Genomic DNA, 15,841 nt, shown 5'->3' with positions numbered 1-15,841 from the left:
TTTATTTCTCTTATATGGTGAAGATGGTTAGTCATCAAATTTACAATGTGCTCCCTGATATTTCCCAGCCTTTTGGGAAGTGGGGGCCATCTGACAACTTCTAGTGAAGGAACTGTGTGCGGAAATGGCATGTATCACTTATGGGCCAGGGAAGTGAAGAACTGGCCCATAGGTGACACATCCCTCTCTTTCCCAAGCATGGCAACCCAGGAATGCACATATTATGATGGCAGCATCACCAGATGGAGGAAGCTTGGATCCCTGAGTCACCAGATGGAAGTGAGCTCTGGCCAACTTGCATTAGACTTCACGTAAGTGAGAAGTAAACTTATGTTGTGCTAAGCCTTTGAGATATTTATTACTGCAGCATAGCCAGTCCTATACTGACTAAACTTAATTTCCACCTTCTTGTAAAAATATACACTGTCTTCTCTCTGAACTGATTACAAATTATTAAAAGTATGGCGATCTCAGCCTGAAATATCCAAAGTATCAGAATAGGCTAGGTGGAGAAACCTGGTTAGACTCCTTTAGGACTCAAACTAAACAAATAAACAAAATGAACAGGCTAATACAAACCCAAGTTTTCTGCTCAAATACTCTCTTCTTCCAAACTACCCAGGACCCCAAAGTTACGTAGTTTGTCAATGCAGAACACTACCTCTTCAGGAATATTAAGTTATTTACAAGATGGGTCAGAGTTGGCTTGAAAGTAGCATTGAGGAGTGTCCCTGGTAGGGCAGGGATTGGAGAGGACCATGGAAATTTGTGCATTTGCCAGTGTTTTCTGTATTCCTGTCCCTCATCTTCTGGTATTCATTCTTTAGGTATGGGACGAGATTTGACTCTCTGATAGGCAGAGAATGCATCGGCTTAGGATACTATAACACACACACACACACACACACACACACCCCATTCAGGGTTGGGGAGAGATTAGATATCTTGAAAAAATAGCAAACTTATAATCATGGGAAAATCAGAAACTTGTTGGACTTCCTTACATTTATTCTTTTGGGCTCAGTATTGTTTTTATTTAGGTTGACATTGGAAAGGGGGTGGGATGTGGATGGAGTTTCTATCATATCTTTCAGAGCTTAGAGTCTCTAAAGCTCTTCACAGGACACTACTTAGATATTTCTTCAGAACTATATCGCGTATCCAATTCTTCTCAAATGGCTGCTAACAGGCATTAAATGCAAATTAAGCATTTTTTTCAATAATGGGGTATTTACATTTTAGAAAGGTAGGGGTGGGTGAGTAAGAGTTTGTGTCAGAGCCTGACTAGTTGATCTCCAAAGTCTTTTCCTTTCTTTCTAGGGCACAAGCTTGACAACATTTCCCAGAATTCCTTGTAGCCAGATGAAGTGTTTGTTAAGCCATCTCCAGGCCTGGCCCATCAAGACTTTCCTTGTTATTTCCCATACTTTCTCTTCCCTGAGGGATGACCTAATGCAGAGCATATTGTGGAGGGCTTCAAGCCCCCCAGGGATGTTAGAGCCATTAGATAGAAGGAACCCAGGTCCTAGAATAACTGTGTGGCCCAGAGCCTGCCTGATGGGCTGCACTGAACTGTGATATGCATGAGAAATGAGCCTTTACATTAATGTGAGACCCCTGATATCCGGCAATTGTTTGCTGCAGTAGTTAACCCACCTGAATAATACAAACCTCTTAGCCAGTCACAGTTTATTCTTCCCTAAGAAATGTACACTGTATGAAGTCCTTTAGGTGCCCTAAACACCTCTGCTAAAGCTCAAGAGTTAGAGGATTACCACAAACTGTTTCCACCTTTGTGAAAAATTTCCAGATGCATCCTTCCAAAATCAGTGTTGATTATTTCCTCTTTCCTGACAACATGATAGCAAAATTTTACCTCTCTGGTGTCACCTGTCACATGCTACTGAAATTCATTGTTAATGGTATAACTTGACAACCTTAGGCAAAAGGAGGAATTTATTTCCCATGAGGAAGTGGGGGAGATAGTCTCCGAAGATGGACACCATCAATTCCTCTCCTCCCTGTTCACACATGCTGCTCCACCCAGCAAGGGTGGCATCTATTTCCTCTCCCCTGGTATCTGAACTGTGGCCTTATGACTTGCTTTGCCCAATGGAATGCCAAGGATATGACATTCTAGGACTTCTGAGCCCAGGCCTTACAAGGAATGGCAGCTTTAGGGTCGTCCCTCTGGGAAGCCAGTTGCCATTTGAGAGGTCTGACCATCCTGAGACCCCCATGCTGTGTGGAAGCCCAAGGCAACCACATGGAGAGCCCACTTAGGTGCTGGATGTGCGTGAAGGCTTTGTGACCCTTCCAGCCAGCTCAGATGCCTACTGAATACAGCTGAGTGAGTAACTCCAGCCAGGGCCAGAAGAGCCATCAGCTGAGCCCAGTCAACTCACAGACTTGGGTGGGGGACAATCAGTCGTTGCTGGTTTAAGGCACTAAGTTTGGAGCTGCTTGTTACACAGGAATAGATAACTGAGACAGAAGGAACTCTGGGTGTGAGGTTCTGACTGGTTAAGGAAAGACTTGTGAAATCTCCCATGGGATTTTTCATTATTGTGTTTTAAGTCATGAAGGTGGAAATATGGCTTTGAAAGAGGTCTGAGATAGGCTTTTATGGTCAGGGACATATAGGAGCCACTTTCCCATGGTCATACTGGAGCCTTGGCAAATATTTCTTCAACAGAAATTTTTTGAATGACAGTAATTGTCACATACCTCTCTGTTCCCTATCTTAGGTCGTGAGCTCTTTTGTGGGTGATTGTTGTCTGGGCATAGAACAGTGCCTCTGCAAGGTTGCAGGCTTTAGAGGTTTATTGACTGAGTTAATGCTGGACTTGGGGTGGGACCTCATCCTTTCAGAGGATGAGAATGTGATGAGGAGGAGCCCTTGCCTTACCCCGATGTCTCACCCAAAGGTCAAAGGAAGTGGCTACATGAAGAAAGCTTCAGTGCATCTAGACAGTTGCAGTAAATCAATAGATACACCACTGTGTGTTGCAAAAAAAAGAATTCAGTTGCCACTCAATAGGAAAAGACAGAATTCCTTAGCATTAGGCCAGGAAGCACTATCCGAGAATAAAGAGCAATCAAGTTGCATTGGAAACACTCTCTTTATTGCTTTTAGAGTCCTTTCCTTGAGTCACGATTTAGCACTCACTACAGACAGGGCGGTGACCTCCAGGTACAAATAACAGCAGAGATGGCCCTGAACTAGGAAAAGCAGATGTGAAATGGAGCACATCGGACAGAAATAAACCTGATGGAGGCAAAACATGCAACGGCTGTTGCTTACCTGTTTTTCCCCCACTTTGGGTATAGTTATCTTTACTTCAATTGCCGGGTAGAGCTTGTTCCATTTATATATCAATTTGTAACAAAGCAAGAGGGGCTCCTTGACCTGGGACTTTATGAAGATAATAAGAGGATTAGCTGAGAGTAGATGAACCAGGCTATGGAGAGAGAACTATATCCATTTTAATATTGTTAAATAGATCTCTACCACAAACTCCAAAGAATATACTGTAGGGTTGTGTTATAACTTCCAGCTACTGTTTTTTAGGGAGCTGATCAGAACTTCTACAAGGACCCAGGGTGTAACTGGGACTGAAGATAGGACTTCCTACTCAGGATTTCCTTGGTTCCTTCCTTCCACCCACCCATGTGCTGTATTTCTGCAGTGTATCAGGCACAGTTCAGGGGACTGGTGGTACATTTTCAAGCAAAACAAAAACCATCTCTGTTTTCTTGGTGTTTATGACCTAGATGTGCTTTTTAGAATTTAGTCATTGAAACCTAAATCAGTTTGCAGGAATTTATAGTTGAATTTTTTGTTAGGAAAATATACTTGCCATCTTTGAAATCCACCAGTGGACTGTTTTCATACCTACAGGATTCTACTTCGGGAAAAAGGAACTGTCTCCCGATGCATCTGGAAGAAGCCACCCGCCTAACGTCCTATCTCCAGTCCCAGTTACAAAGGTGGGTAACTTGATTATCATATAATGACGTGGCTGTGAACCTCACAGTTCTCTTTAGTTTGCTTTTCTCTCCCAGAACTTAGAACCTGAAGTGGTTGTAAACATAGAATGGAAAAAAAATAGATATTTTAAAGGGGAGCTCCTCATGTATGATCCAAGGAATATGAGGAGAACCAGATGTGACTTCAAAGTAACAAATCAGAAGTCAGATTTATCCAAGGATTTTGTAACTCACAGCATCAGGAGTGTATATATCCACCTACAAGGGTGAGTCAAAAATTCTCCGCACTCCGGTTTTATTAAAACTTCTGCTGGCTGCACTGTCTTATCAGTGCTTTCCTTTCAAGGCTACTGTCTCCCCAGTCACTGCTGTGCAGGTGTGAGTGTGTTACATCAGTTCATTTGTGACTGCGGTGTGAGCAAAAATGAGTGCTCCACTTGTGATTTGCATGAAAGAAACGCAGCGTGCAGGGATTCGTTTTCCCTGGTGTGAGGGTGTGCACGCCTGCACACTCTGCCCACACTGCTGACACTCTGCAAAAACTTCGCTTTGAGGTGTTAAAGCATCCTCCCTACAGTCCTCATCTTGCTCTGTCGGACTTTCACTGGTTTGGTCCCCTGAAGGCAGCCCTACGAGGATGAAGATTCACTTCAGATGAAGAAGTGAAGACAGTGGTGCATTCGTGGCTCACATCTCAGCCTAAAACATTTTTTAATGAGGGAATATGAAAGCTTGTTGACAGATGGACAAAGGATATAGAAAAGCAAGGAGATTAGGTCAAAAAATGATGTGTTTGTCTTTTCTAAAAGTTAATTAAAATAAATTCTACAGCCAGAGTGCAGATAATTTTTGACTCACCCTCATACATATATGTGTATGCACATTTTTTTTTTGGGGGGGGTACACCAAGTTCAATCATCTGTTTTTATACACATATCCCTGTATTCCCTCCTCCCTTGACTCCCCCCCCCCCCCCCCCCCCGCCTCGAGTCCCCCCCACCCTCCCCGTCCCAGTCCTCTAAGGCATCTTCCATCCTCAAGTTGAACTCCCTTTGTTATACAACTTCCCACTGGCTATCTATTTTACAGTTGGTAGTATATATATGTTTGTGCTATGTTTTTTTGTGCTTATATGTTTTTGAGGATACTATTTTAAAAATAAGATTTGAATGCTCATGCCTGTGAAGCTCTCCGTGAGCCCCCAAGCTTTTTAGCTCTTAATTACAGACCACTTACCTCATACCTGCATGGCCATGGCCATTTTGTGAGATTGTTGGTTGCGCAGCAGTGTGTGTTTTCTTGTTGAATCCGGGTCCTCTGGCACCTTGAGAAGCATGATAATCATTTGCAAACAAATAACTGAATCCTGCCCTTTGTGACTTTTCCTATCTTGTGATGACTTCTTTTATTTTAATCACAATTTTATCTCCTTCTGATCCTGACATTTAAGCTCTGGTTTCTCTTGATCCCAGGAAGCTTTGAAGTTCATTTTAACCCGATTTCGCCTGAGGAAATGTATTTCAATACTAGAGGACTCGGTTATCTCTTGTGACTTGCCCCAGGCCCCGAAGCCCTCTGGAGATCATCCTAGTTCTTTGCAAACACACCCAGGGAATTTTAATGCCCAGTTAATTGGAAGGTTTTACCAACTTCTGCCCTTCTGTGTGCCCAGATAGCACAGTATTTACTGTAGAAAAGAAAAATTTTTTAAATTGCAGAACTAAAAAAATTGGTTGTGACATGTTTCTGTGCTAGAGACTTCATTTCTGTATGAGATCAAAGATGAATGAATGAATGCTCTTATTCAGTTTTTCATTCTTCTGTCTTGCAAAAGGTTTGAGGCAGCCTGTGAGAAATGGGAGTGGTCTCTGAAACATGACTGTGAGCCATGTAAAAGACTAAGAACTTGGCAATGAAGCAGACAATCAGCACATTTCATTCAAGTTGTTTGTTCTCATTGGGGGTTTAAAATATGCCTCCAATATCCAGAGAAAATTCTAATTTGAAAAGATACATGCACCCTAATGTTCATTGCAGCACTATTTACAATAGCCAAGACATGGAAGCAATCTAAATGTCCATCGACATGAATGGATAAAGAATATGTGGTGTATATATATGTATGTATGGTATATGTATGTGTGTGTATATATATATATATATACATATACAATGGAATATTACTCAGCCATAAAAAAGAATGAAATAATGCCATTTACAGGAACATGGATGGACCTAGAGATTATCATACCAAGTGAAGTAAGTAAGAAAAAGACAAATATCATATGATATCACTTATATGTGAAATCTAAAAAAAATGATACAAATGAACTTATTCATAAAACAGAAAGACTCACAGATATAAAAAACAAACATGGTTACTAAAGGGAAAAGGGTGGGGAGGGACAAATTAGAAGGTTGGGATTGACATATACACACTACTATATATAAAATAGATAACTAACAAGGACCTACTGTATAGCACAGGGAATTATACTCAGTATTTTGTAATAACCTATAAGGGAAAAGAATCTGAAAATATATATATATATATATATATATGTATAACTGAATCACTCTGCTGTACACCTGAAACTAACACAACATTGTAAATCAACTATACCTCAATTTAAAAAACATACCTCCATATTCAGCAATGTAACACATTCACAATTTTTCTGGACTCTACCTGTGGCATAAAGTGAGACCTCCCTGTAGATGGTAAAAGGGGAAACAGCCTCCTCAGTTGACCTCACAGTCAAAAATATGCTCAGTGGAAACCACAAGGAAGGAAGAACTGGCTTTCTTCTTGGGTGGGAAAATAATGAGTTATCCTATCCTTGTGATAAACAGAATTATCAATTCATAAGTTCTGTGTCATAGGTTTTCACTTGCCAGGGACTGATGCCCCATTATTTTACTTATGGGAAATAGCACCTTCTAGTTCCTGGTGCAGACACCTGCCACACGACACATGTTGGCATCTGTTGGTCTCTGCCCACGTCTAATGAGTGTGTTCTGCTTATTGCGATGCCGCCTCTAAAATGGAAGAAATATTAACACCTTCTACCAGCAGCTGTGGAGGCTGATGTCTTTTTCAAGGCAGGCATAAACTTGGAATACATTATCTGTGTGGCACAATTTATTCATGGCTACTGCCTGACCTTCTCGAAGTAGAAAAGCCTGGCTCTCCCAGAGGTGAGCCGGGCACAGCCATTCACCACTGGAAAGCTCTTTCTCTCTCTGCATTCCCTCTGTAGGATGTGTCCCAGGTCACTGTTTGTTTGAGGTCTCAGTTTCAGAGAGGAAAATATTTAATGATGTTGAGTCCACTGGTCTCTCATCCAAGGAGTTTATTTTGACCCTTAGAGTACATGAAAATCTGTCCTGTGAACCGATTTCCTCTTTCTTTTTTTTTTGGCCTGTATTTGCCATGAGAAACAAATCATCAAACAGACAAATGTAACATCATAAAACTCAAGAAATTAAAAAAAAAGGAAAGAAGTCTGTGCACATGATTCTTAGCTAATCCTTGTTAAAAGTAATTTTCTTTGGGCTAATGTAACCTACACGCTTATTCGTTCAAAACTAGTCCTTGTTTCAGGGCTGATGAATGTTTTCAGCTCACAAACCACGTACATTTCTTTTTGCTTCCTGTATGTTACAGCCCCATACAGACATTGGACATGCTGGCTCCATCACTAACCTGCTGTGGGAGTTGGTATGCTATGTCTCTCAGACAAATGTAGGCGTGGCAAGTCTTTGTCTAGAAGGCTGGATGGGAGCTTAAAGGGTGGGCTCTAGAGAGGAGATAGCAGGGGTGAACCAGCAGGAGGTCCCAGTTTTAACGCCAGTAATTGCTAACTTTGTGACTTTGGATAAGTCACTTAAAACAGTGTTTTCCCTCCATAAAGCAAAAGGATTGGCTGTGTCTTCTAAGGGCCTATCACTTCTTCAGTTCTGGCTTCTAGACCTGCACCTATGTGGGGGCACCCAGACTAGAGGGTCAATGAGTCTGGAACTTTGCAGCCATAGCTCATGGTTCCTGGCCGTGGATAGCACGCTTCCTAAATATGGAACACTTGACCATTTTTTTTTCTTTGTAATAGCATTTATATTCTTTTTAAAAAAATTTTATTGAAGTATAGTTGATTTACAATGTTGTGTTAATTTCTGCTATACAGCAAAGTGATTCAGTTTTATAAATATATATATATGCGTTCTTTTTCATATTCTTTTCCATTATGATTTATCACAGGATATTGAATATAGTTCGCTGTGCTATACAGTAGGACCTTGTTGTTTATCCATTCTACATATAATAGTTTGCATCTGCTAACCCCAAATTCCCAATTCCTCCCTCCCTCACGTCCCCCTCCCGCTGGCAACCACAGGTTTGTTCTTTATGTCTGTGTTGACTCACTTTTTACAACTTAAATTTATTTAAGGCAACACAGGTTGGTACTGATTGTAGCAGAAATAACTACAATGACAAAAAACACTACCCAGGGGTCAGGTTAACACATTAAGGAGAACTAGAGATGTTTTTGGAAGAACTGAGTGAGTGCATTGCCAGCTGACCTGCTCTATGAGAAATGCTAAGAGCAGCTGTTCAGGCAGAATGAAGTGACACTAGATCACAGCCTGGATCTTCAAGAAAGAATGAGCAGTTCCTGGTGTGCTGGGTGATGTGGCACCTGTGTCCCTTAGACAGATGTAGGGCTGGAACGTGGCACAAGGAGCCATGTCTGGGGTACCATGATGGTGTAAGAGGTAGTCAGCAGCTACATGAAGGGGCTGCTGTAGGATTTTGATTCTTCCCAGTAAAGAGACTACTTCAACAAGAGCAGTCTCAATTGGAGTCACCATCCGACTTTCCACGACCCATCTCTCTTTTTCCACTTTACAATGCAGAGGTTAGTGGAGATGGACAGGAATTCCCATCCTGCATCTTTCAAGTCTTCAATGGTGCTTCCAATCAGTAATGATTCCCCTGCGTTCCTGGTGTTGCTTGTGATGGCCTTTCTTGCTCTAGAGGGAGGACTCGGGAGACTTCCACGCCCCTCCTACCATGGGCTGGGAGCACAGTTGGTATTTAGCTCATGGCTGAGCATACCCTCAGTTACTGCTGGCTCAGTGTCCCGGAGGGGTTCGAATGCTGGCCACCAAAGGGAAAAAAATCCCAACACCTACTTTCCTTGGTGTTGTGTTCTTCTTGTCTTTGATGAGTGTTTTCCTTGTCCTACCACAAAGGGTTCCACGGCAAAGTAATAATCTTTTTTTCTTAAAATATTTTAAATGTTCAAATTGGGAAGCCTGACCTCTTCTGCCAGTGGCAGTTATTAGTTATGGAAATCGAGGAACTGGTGGGGGTGGGGTGGGGAGAAGGGATGAGGGAGGAGGGTGTTCCCTCAGGGAGAGCCTCTCCAGGCCCGGGGGCCCTGGTCTGTGTGTCACCGGCAGCACATCCCAACAAGGGACAGATTCCTAACACAGGACTGTCATGGTGGCCAGAACCTAGTTTTGGCCACTGTGGGCTGGGGAAGCTGGGCCACGATAGGACGGCTGCTCCTCTTCCTGGTAGGTATTAGTGCCCTATGGGTGCTGTAACAGATGCTACAACTGAGCGATGTGAAGCAACACAAATTCCTTACCTTATTGTTCTGTGGGTCTAAAGGGGGCTAAAAATCAAGGTGTCGGCAGGGCTGCTTCCTTCTGGAAGCTCTGAAGAATCCCTTCATCGCCTTTTCAGCTTCCTTGGCTCATTGGCTGCCTTCCCATCGGCCATGGCAGGACCCCAGAATCTGCTTCCGTCAGCACATCCCCTTCTCTGACTCTGACTCTTGTGCTTTCCTGTTGTAAGGACGCTTGTGATTCCATTGGGCCCATCTGGGTAATCCTGCATAAACTCCGCATCTCAAGACCCTTAACTGTGTCACATCTGCAAAGGCCCCTTTGCCGTCTAAGCTAGCACTGTCTCGGCTTTCAGGGATTAGGATGTGGACATCTTTAGGGGCTGTTACTCTGCCTACACGCCGTGGTCTGCATATCATATAACAATCCATGATGGAGTTCATTAACCCAGGACGTGGGGAGCGTGAAAGAAGGATGTGGTGCAGAGCCAAAAGTAACTCTAAAAACTACTCCGAGAGGTCCTGTTGCCCACCTCCACGTCCTAGTCATCGGTGATCTTCACCAGGCAGCTGCAAGGACGGCCTCCATTTTGTCTGGTTGGGACTTCCTCTCTCTCTCCGCCCCCACTCCAGCTTCTGCTGATCTTCTCTTCTGAGCTGAAGAAAGGGGGTGAATGCATTGAAATAAGCAAGGATGCGTGATCATTTCACATCATTGCATTCTGCAGTGCTCCACACCCAGAGGTGCTTAATAAATAGGCACTGTTACTGGTGGCAGTTCCATTCTTAGAGCTTTTGTGGCAAATATCAGTTGGCTGCCCTTAAACCAAAATCCCAGATGCCCAAAGTGAATGCCAACACCCTGGGGCTTGGGGACTGACAGCAGCTACCGTTGTCATCTCCCTGCAGCCAGTTGTGCCAAAGAAAACGAAACAGAAGGGATCAAGTCCTGCTGTTCCTCTCGGGGTTTGGAAAAAAGCATGGACAGTAAACAGCACACGAGAGAATGAGCTACAGGGCACACAAGCCTGGGAGGAATATTTAGGCCAAGGCTCTCAACCAGGGTTGCATACAGGAATCACCTGGGGAGGTTTCCACGGCACCCTTGCTCCACCTGCACTGCCGAGATTCGCACCTAACTGGTCTGGGCAGCAGAACTGTAAAAGGTCCCCAGATGATGCCAATGTTGAGCGAACGCTGAGAACCAGTGAGTGAGGCGTGGGAAGTGGGCTGCGCAGGGAGGGCCCCAGGTGAGGCAGCCTCGCACCCACGGGAGCCGTCCCCACCCCGGCCGCACCGCCCTCCACGTGTACTTGAATCTCAAATCTCGTGAGTCTTGTTAAAATCAAATACTGACTCAGCAGTTCTGGGGGAGGGTCCCGAGGTTCTGCGTGCATGTCTACCAAGCTTCCAGGTGCTGCTAGTCCAAGGACCAGACTTGAAGGAGTGAGGATTTTGCAACTCATTTCACAAAAGAGAAGATGGAGGCCCCAGGTGCGCGGGTGGATTTCCAGAGGTTTGTGGCTGAGTGGGAACCGGATCGAATCGCCTTTTTCCCAGTCCGGTGACCATCCTACGTCACAGGCCTCTCTCAGGTAAGAAAAGGACTCGACTATGCTAGCCATCAGTGAAAATAGGGCCTTGACTATTGCAAACATTACCAAGATTTAGCAACATGAAGAGACAAATTGATAGTGGGAAGTCATCGTAATTCCTTGTGAGCAAAATGGGCATACGTAAGTGGTTTATTTGCTTAAAACACCAAAGTCTACGTTTATTCAGGTTTTATGTGTATTTTTTTTTCTTTATGAAGCACTGTTTTAACGAAGAAACCCTGATGATTGTTAGTGGGCTCGAAGTGAGATGGGGGCTCTGAACTCGGCACATAAGCCTGGTTGAAGGAATTGGACCAAATTTCTTCCAGTTGGAGATGGTTGTTTCAAACCCGGAGTGCTCAGATGGACATGTGGGGGGCTCTACTGCTGGGGGGTATCTTTGGTAGTTCTGTTACCACCGGCAACACGTGATTTTCTTTCCTTCCCTTCTCCCTCTTTCCTCCCTCCTTTCCTTTCTCTCATAAACATTCAATGGGTGCCCTTAAAACTCTTCAGTCTCTGAGAATCTCCCTAGCCCAATTCAGTACAAATGTTTTAGAATGTTTAGTTCTTGAAGCAGGGTCAGTGAAAAGGAAGGCAAAGTCAAGGTTGCCAACGCTACCGTTTTGCACCATGGCCAAGTGGAAGGAGGTGGGCTGTGCTAAGTGCTTTACATCCGGAGAGAATACTGGCCCTCCCATCCCCCTGCCCCCGCCATAGGTCTTTGCCCTTAGACCTTTCCTAACCCCACTGGTTAGAAGGGGGCAAGAAGATTTTTTTTTAAGTGTTGTAAAAGATGATTCGGGGGAACGTGGAAAATTCTTCCTAAAGGCTGCTGCTGCTGTTGTCACTCAGCTAAGGTGAACCCTGATAAGACCACCTCTTAAACATTAAGACAGAGGAAAGAGGCGAAAGGACTGTCTTAGGGAGTACGGGAAGTACAGGAGGACCATGGCTTTATTTTGTCATTAGACCTGATCCCCGAGAGTACCAGCTGGCCTGGTGTGAAGAGGTCCTCGCAGTGCCACGCCCTCAAGATTACAGGCCTGGTGTTCAGAAGCCCCGACAGGCCCCGGGAAGATGGGGCTCAGCATGGCTGGTGGCTGTGCATACAGGCCTTCAGCGACACACCCTGTCTAGTCTCCACTGGGAATAGGAATTCTCTTGCCGGTGTGTCTGCTTGGGACAGTGCGACTTTATGAAAAGCAAAATCTAAAACGCACATGTCTTGAAAAATCACCGCCTAGAGATGGCATTTATTCAGAAGGAATGGCTAGAGAAAGGTTGGTAGCAAAGAGAAATAATCGAATGTGAGTAGAACCCTGGAATGTCGGTGGCCACCATGCTCAATGTCAGTGCCATTTGGGGAGGCTGTGCTGTGGGATTGGGTTTTTTCCAGTTTATATTGACTTTAAAGTCTGTCCTACACCTGAAAAAAAGACCACCGGCAAGAAAGCATGACATTAGCCTGAAGATGGTAACATTGAAAACAGTTTATGACAAAAACATTTTTGGGTGCGGTTCTGGTATGTTTCTTGCATTTCTTGGCTTTGCGCTCTGAAAAGGTGAAGTCTGGATATTGAAAAGAAGTGCGAGGAGCACCTAGGGATTCTGGGTGAGGAAGTGGATCACGACATTGACTCTAAGCCCTGCCCTATGGTTGGCCCTGGGCCACTTGCCAAACAGCTGCCTGGAGTCTTGTTTAAAAACGTAGATTCCAGGGTGCTGTCCTTGAGGCTGACAACTCAGTGGCTCGGGGAAATTGAATTTTGAAAGCTCTCCATGGGTCCTACAGCTCAGCTAGATTGAACACACACTAGGCCGCACGGGACACGGGATCCCTTAGGGCTAAGCCTAGGATCTTTGGCCAAATAGGATGGATGGGTCATTGAACTAGATCAAGGGGGCAGTGACTTTTTGGAAAAAAGTGGTTCCAGAGAAAAGAAACAGCTAGCGATTCTGGAATACTTACATGGTCAGCCACCATGCTAAAAGCTTTATAGAGATTAATCTGGGGCATTTATTTATTTATTTATAGCAAATGAGGAAACTGACACTTAAAAAGCTTAGGCAGTTTGGCCCAAGTCATACAGTTACAAGTGCTGGGGGTGGTGGTTTGACCTCGAGTCTGTATGACTCTGCAGTTCAAAGCCCAAGGAGCAGCGAGTGGGGGAGAAAGTTGCATCTCCCCCAACACAGAAGACATACAGTTTTTTTTTGGAAGGAGTTTGGTGAATTTATATACAACTACTACAAGGAACTGACAAAAGGCTGTAAGATGATTTTCAGCTGCTGTTAAAATTCTGATTATATTTGAGAGGATGAATGTTGTTAAATGTGGTCCAAACAAAGGAACTTACTCTTAGGGAAAAATTATCAGATATTAAACATCTGTGTGATTAATTTTGTTTGGTTGACACCAAAGTCCAGTATTTTTTCTTGGTATAGCCTTACATGTAATAAATTGATGGTTTAAATATAATATTAGCTGTATAATTTTATTCTGCTTTGTTAGCTTACGTTAACCCAATAAAATCTGACAATGGAACAAAAGACTCTCCTTGGGGTGATATTTTAATTGTCATAAAAATGTCATATAGATTAAGGGGCCAGCTGAGCCCTTATAGTTTCTCAGGGACTAGAGAAATCATTAAAAAAAATGCACATGCTATTTCCAAGATAAAATACTGGCCGTGATTCCAGCCATAATGTTCTTTTTATGTGAATTTCGCCAAATATAAAGCCATGAATTATACTGATTCCCAGAAATCATCTTCTAAAACACTTACATGAAATACTAGAGATTTATTCCTTCTCCTCCTCCTCCTTTTTCTCTTTCCTCCTCCCCCCACCCCTTCACTTTTTATTGTGGGGAACTTTGAATTAACACAAAAGTGTACATCATTGTATAGCAGATTCCTTGTACCAAAAATATTTAATTCCTTAGCAATTTCTGCCCTTCCACTTCTGCTCAACTTTGAGTCCAGTGGATTCTCTGGTCCTTTATTTCTGCCAGGCTTTTCCTGCAGCAGCTAGGAAACGCAGATTGAGTAGGTTTTTCCTCTCAGCTATGATTGTCTCGTTCTTTGGAGCGTCTGTCAGCCCTTCCTCTACTGGGAGGAAATACACCGAGACTGTAAGACTGAGTTACTTAGATCTTTAGGTTAGATCCTTGGCAAACTACTGCCCTGCAGGTCAAATCCAGCTGCTACTTGTTTTTGTAAAGAGGGTTTTATTAGCATAGTCACGTCCATTCATTTACATTTTTGTCGTCTGTGGCTGCTTCCCTGCCACAATGGTAGGGTGGAAGGGTTGTGACGGACTACAAAGCTGAAAATAGGTATTTTCTGGGCCTTCCAAGAAAAAATTGTCTAACCCCTGGTTTAGAGGAACTGCTGTTCAGGCAATTGAATTAGGTCAGTGTCTTTATTAGTCAGGGTGTAGTCAGAAAAAATGAGCGTCCCGCCCCCATGAGAGTTTAATACCCAGGCTGAAAGAATGTTGACCACCTGGAATTTGCTGGTTACTATGGCTGAGGAAAAAAGCCATCTATGGTTCTGAAAACTTCTGCCTGAAAGTGACACACATCACATCTGCTCACATTTTATTAGGCAAGGCAAGTCAGATGACTGTACCTTTCAAGAAGGCACAAAGGGCTATTGTACTGTAAGCAGAGCACCGGTGAAATGCACTGCTCGCATTGGATGCCTAGTCAAAACTTAAATGAATCACTGTCATAAGCAGACACACACACTCAGAAAATACTGAAATGCTTTGAGTATTTCTAAAATATCTAAAAATATTTCTAATAATTTAACTGGGTTGCAATCTTGCATTGTGTTCACTTAAGGCTTTGCTAAGGGAGTTTCCCTCTTAAGACTTCAAACGCCTTCTTTCTCAACATTACGTATACAAATCACTGTGTTTGGGAAAAGAACTAAAACATACATGTCTCTATCTAATTAGAATTCTTTTAGTTTTACACAGACTATTGAAAATGACTTAAAACAGAAGTCATGGAAAGACATCAAACAATGGCATTTGCATATAGTTGGAGCTTGGAGGAAAAATTCTAAATGTTTTAATTTGTAGGCACAACACGTAATAAGTATGCTGATAGGCAGAACTTTGTCTCGGCCAGAAGCAAACACCTCGCAATTCCCAAGAAAGTTGACTAGAGTCTCTGATGGTTACAGGGCAGATGGAATGTTCTGGAATGTTCTTGGCATCGGTCTGTAGTTTCTGTGAAAAGTTGGGCTCTTCTGGACATGGTTTGTTCACTTTCCTCATTTGGACACCTGAGTGTGAGTAGGGGGAAGGTCTGCAAAGATATCACTATGGGTGAGGAGTCCTCAGGTTAGGATCCTCAGGCCAAATCTAGCTCCCTGCCTGTTTTTGTAGATAAAGTTTTATTGGCACACAGCCGTGCTCATTCACATCCATGTCCTTTATGGCTATTTTCCTGCTACCGCGGTAAAGCTGAGTAGTTGGGACAGAGACTGGCCTGCAAATCTGAAAATATTCACTATCTGGTCCTTTGGAGAAAAAGTTCACTGGCCCTGCTTTTAAAGTCTTTCCCATCTGCAGAAAAAGGTCTATATATAAATTTTACACCCACCTAGA

Source organism: Hippopotamus amphibius, chromosome X, assembly GCF_030028045.1.
Source record: "Hippopotamus amphibius kiboko isolate mHipAmp2 chromosome X, mHipAmp2.hap2, whole genome shotgun sequence".
Classification (NCBI taxonomy): domain Eukaryota; kingdom Metazoa; phylum Chordata; class Mammalia; order Artiodactyla; family Hippopotamidae; genus Hippopotamus; species Hippopotamus amphibius.
Note: the sequence above shows the minus strand (reverse complement) of the source record.